The sequence below is a fragment of the Rattus rattus genome, chromosome 2 (genome assembly GCF_011064425.1).
Source record: "Rattus rattus isolate New Zealand chromosome 2, Rrattus_CSIRO_v1, whole genome shotgun sequence".
Lineage (NCBI taxonomy): Eukaryota > Metazoa > Chordata > Mammalia > Rodentia > Muridae > Rattus > Rattus rattus.
Window position 1 is genome coordinate 140032188 of NC_046155.1, and position 4939 is coordinate 140037126.

At 39.4% G+C, this 4939-nt stretch overlaps 1 non-coding gene across 1 annotated transcript; it reads left to right on the forward strand.

The window, feature by feature from the left end:
* The first annotated feature begins 3667 nt into the window (after window positions 1-3667).
* On the forward strand, window positions 3668-3757 carry LOC116894944. Its single transcript, XR_004387141.1, has one exon. It is a non-coding gene; the product is annotated as a small nucleolar RNA SNORD116 (small nucleolar RNA).
* The last annotated feature ends 1182 nt before the right edge of the window (window positions 3758-4939 follow it).

A 4939-nucleotide genomic window follows, 5' to 3' on the forward strand; every position in this document is an offset into this window, starting at 1 on the left:
ACTGAAGACTCAGAAGTCTGTGGGGTGTGGAGACACCAGAGATAAGAAATCTTTTATGAAGTTAATGGATTACAGTCTTCTAAGAAAGATTAATTGAGATAGAAAGGAGACAGGCCAACAGACAGATACAAAGAGACAGAGGGACAAAGCAATAGCAGAAAAACAAAGAGTCAGAGACATTTCTAGCACCATAACCCTAGATGGTATGAACAATATTGATAAGGAGATAGAAGTGCAACCAGTGCATCAGGTTGACCATTCCCCATAAAACGAGGCAGAGAATTGTTCACACATTGGTGATAATGACAACATGGAGGAATACTTCCGATTAAATGTGATGTTTTGGAGGCATATTTTAATTAGGGGATATACTTAGCTTCTTGGATAGCACAGGTCAGTGAAACCCAGTAAGCTTGTCTTTGGAAATGCCATCAATGAACCAATATTGAAAAGGAGAGACATTGTCAGAAGATGACCATTGATGGTAATTTAATACTCATTTGCTATGGTTGGAAGTATTTGACATATTAGAAACTTTATGAAATCAGTGACTACAGCTAAAAAAAAAAAGAAAAAAGGTACAAAGACACTGCTTTAGGCCAGACAGGGAGAAAACTAGAGAGTAAGACATTGACACTAATGTACTTACAGAAACCCTTGGGGAAAACACTGGCATTGCTGCATGATAAGAGGGTTTAGGTAGATCATGTGAAGGAAAAGAATAGGTGTTACTTGGTGTTCCGAGTCAGATTGGAATATTACAACACCACCATGATGTATCCATTTTTCTGTAGAGAATGTATGTGCTTTATGTTTTCATCTCAAGGTTTACTCCCATGAGTCATACCTTCAGTCCAATAAGAGGAAGTACAAATCATTTATGAATTGAGGAATGCACCTAGTAGTGCCTCATGCAATGTGGTTCAAGGTGCTGGACCCACAGAAAAAAGTAAAGATTACTGGTAAGCATTATTTGAATTCCCCAAATTGTTCATGACTCTTAAGGTTTTGGTAGAAGTGCTATGACCTAAAATTCCACAAACCTTGTCAAATCTTAACATGTCCCACATTTAAAGTTTCTGACAGTTACTACATTTGGAAAGCAAGACACCTTTACTCCTGGATGCCTAAGGTCTTAAATTTCAACATACTTATCATATATCTGCAGTTTTAAGAGTGTACTGACCACCTGACTGCAAGCATCCATTGGCTAGTTAGCCAAAATGGTAACTTCCTGTCAAACATTCATTTGTAAGAGCTTAAAAAATAAGTGAATATTCATTATCACCATTCTAACAATGACTGAAATGCAGCACATTCACTGATCCAAGTACTTTACAAGTCAGGCAGCTATTTCTAAGTCATTGCACTGCCTTTGCTGACCACCCGCTTTGGCAAAGTTGTCTTACAGAAAGACCTAAGTTTTTAAATTTTTACATTTTTTTGGTAAACAAATATGTTTGTAGTAAGTGAGCATAATTTGATTACATAGGAATCTCCCTGTGGTATTGTTGCTATGCAGGCAAGAGTGGGATGAAATGAGAGGACAGAGTCACAGACACAAGCAGCAGATGCACAGTTACTTACCTTCTCAAAGTATGTATTTTCTGTATGAATATGTTATCAGGCCTGAGGTTGGTACTAGCCATGGAGTAGAAGTCAAAGAAATACATAGAAATAAGACTCTGTCCTAGAATTTGCTATATTGTGACTGTTATCAGTGTAATCCACAGTGATGAGCTACATCTGCTTTGGTAATGAGTAGGAGTACTGTGGGTCCCTGAAGGTCAGAACGTGATTTGGAAGCCACAGTTGAAAAGAGAACAAGAGACCATTTGTGAAGTTGGTAAAGGCTGGATGGACTATGCTGTGGGGCATAGGATCTTTGGTCCAGTGTTTGGAGTGTTTTATTTTAATTTCCAAGACATTTCTGTGAGTAAATGTGCCCTTTGTGTTGTTGACAAACTAAAAGTTGTTCAGTGTACCAACTTAGAAAGAGCAAGGTTGACAACTGTTAGACATGGAAGGCATCTATTTCCCATGTTTGCTTCCCTGACTTACACCCATAGATGTGCACCTAGAATTTAGTCTTGGATTTCAGAGTAAACAGGAAAAAATATTGAGTTCTCTATAACTTTGTATGATACAGGTGTGTAAATCTGTATAGAAAGAATTGTTTATCAACATAACATAGTCATGGTAGTTCTATGGGAATCTTTGACGCACCAAAATGGCTTCCACTAGGAAGCTGGCAAAGCAAAGATGTGAGAGTGCTAGATATGGAATTGGTAGGGTCAATGACTTTCTGACCCATTACATTGTGACAGTACATGTCTTGAAAAAACCTTAAAAATGTAGATGGTTGCCATAGTGAGACTACATAATAATGTGGACCTCAGAATAGTGATATATCTATATTTTCATATTTTTGGGCCTTGAACCTATTTCTGTCTTGTTCTGACCCTTTTTATTATGAAGAGTGCCTGAGGGTTGCCTGAGTTCACAGAGGAAGTCAATGAAAGCTGCTGAGTCCAGCTATTTGGAATTCATTACTCCTTTTTCATTCTTAAAACTTGAAGGCAAGATTTGGGCGAGAGGATGGAAATGCTTTCTATTTTCCATCACACTCATAGAATGCTGGAGGGTCTCTTTTAGGTCTTAGTGAACTTTATAAGAAGAATGGCAACATAATGTGTTATACTCTGAAGTTTTGGTGATGTTTCCTGAAGGATTGCATGGTCTCCAGTTTGGTAGCCATTTTAATAAAGTGTTTAATGGCATGCATATTGGTAGATAGGTATATAGAAAGAAAGAAAGAGACAGATATATAAAAAACGAATAGAGGTTAGTTCATACAGCCTCAGAAAGTATGCCACCTACTGCTAGGAAACTGGAATGATAATGGGTGAAAAATTCAAACACACTCGTTTAAAGTTTCTCAGCATGTATTGAAAATTATGGCTTCATAAGAGTGCGTGTGGTCTTTCTGAATGTTTAGGTAGCTATTTTAGAGTGGCTTGATGTGCTGTATATCTTTGGATTAGTTTTATTATTCCAAACATGTACAGAGGCTATCCTGAAGGCAAGGAAGGAAGATAGGGTTAGGCCAAGTTCTTGATAATATTATGACACTATCCCCAAGGAAACCCTAGAAAAAAAAAACCCTCAGTGACTTTGCAAGTATGTGATATGGGTTTGAGGAAGGTCAGACATGACCCTCAGGTTCAGAGCCAGATACACACCAATTTTCATTTGGCCCTCTGTAACTGAGGTATGTGCTTTGATCTGTCTTCTCAGGGTCACATTCTGTGGGGCCTGAAGACACAGTGCAGATATACATGGTTCACATCTTTGGATGAGAAGTTGTTTGGTGTGTCTGTCTTTCCTGAGAACAACTGGAGTTTATAGGTAAGCTGTATTTGAATTTCTCCAATTACTAATGATTCTATCCATTTTGATGGAGTTGCAAGGGTGTACCATAACTTCATTCAGTCCTGTCTGGACCTGCAGCAGTTTTAGTGACTAGGAAGAATTTTATTTTTCTGACCATTTTGCTGAATATGAAAGTTCATTGATGATGAAAGTTTTGGAATTTCTTACACTCACTAATATACACATTATGCATTGTACCTTGAAAAGCTTTGTGCAAGGGCACTCTCATATACCTTGATCAATAATAATTCCCAAATATTTCTGGAAAAAGCTGAACAAAATGATTGATAACTTAATACCATCACTCTTATCTGGGCTGAGATTGATCACATTGAGTCAGCTAAGTCCTCTAGAGTCAGACAGGCTTATAATCCACTGTACTACATCTGTCCTTTTCTATTCATAGTCAGACACCTTGATGAGAGGGCTATCTCTTTAGGACTCTGCTACCACCTATGGTACTGATGAAAACAAAATATTTGGGCTGATAACATCCCTGTGTTCTTACTTAGGTGCATTCTTAAGAAAGAAATGTTAGTCAGGAAGTGCCTAGGGGTAGCCTGCTGGTACAGGGCAGACTCTGAATCACAAATAGGAGTAACAGTGGCCCCAAAGTTTGAATCTATACACAGGGGATGCCAGGCCCTGTGTGTAGGGTTTTTAGAAACCTTGAATTTAATTGGAGCCCTGCAGTGCTGCTGCAGAGAAAGACACTGTAGTCAAGGCTCTACAGAAGTAATTCCCCCCGATGCGTGAATTCTTCTTTTTTATTTGGATGTTTTCTTTACTTACATTTTAAATGTTATCCCCTTTCCTGATTTCCCCTCTAGAATCTCCCTAACACTCTCCCCTCCTCCTGTCTCAGTGATAGTGCTCCCCACCCACCCAACATTTCCCTCCCATCTCGCTGCCCTTGCATTCCCCTACACAGGGACATTGAGCCTACATAGGACCAAGGGCCTCTCCTCTTATTGATGCTCAATAAAGCCATCCTCTGCTACATATTGGTCCATTCAAGTGAACGCTTTGGTTGGTGGTTTAATCTCTGGGTGCTCTGGGGCAGGGCAGTCTGGTTGGATGATATTGTTGTTTTTCCTATGGGGTTGAAAACAGCTTCAGCTCCTTCAGTCCTTTTTCTGACTCCTCCATTGGGGAACCTGCTTTCAGTCCAATGGTTGGTAGATAGCATCTGACTCTGTATTTTGCAGGATCTGGCAGAGACAATTGGGAGACAGCTATACCATGTTCCTGTCAGTAGCACACTTCTTGGCATCCACAACATTGACTGTGTTTGGGGACAGTATATGAGATGGATCCCTGCATGGGGCCATCTTTGTGTAACCTTTCCCCACTTTGCCTCTGTATTTACTCCTGGGAATATTTGTTTTTGCTTCAAAGAAGGACTGAAGTGTCCACTCTTCCAACTGCTTGTGCTTCATGTGGTCTGTGGATTGTATCTTAGTTATTCCAAGCTTTTGGGTTATTATCCAATTATCAGTGAGTGCAT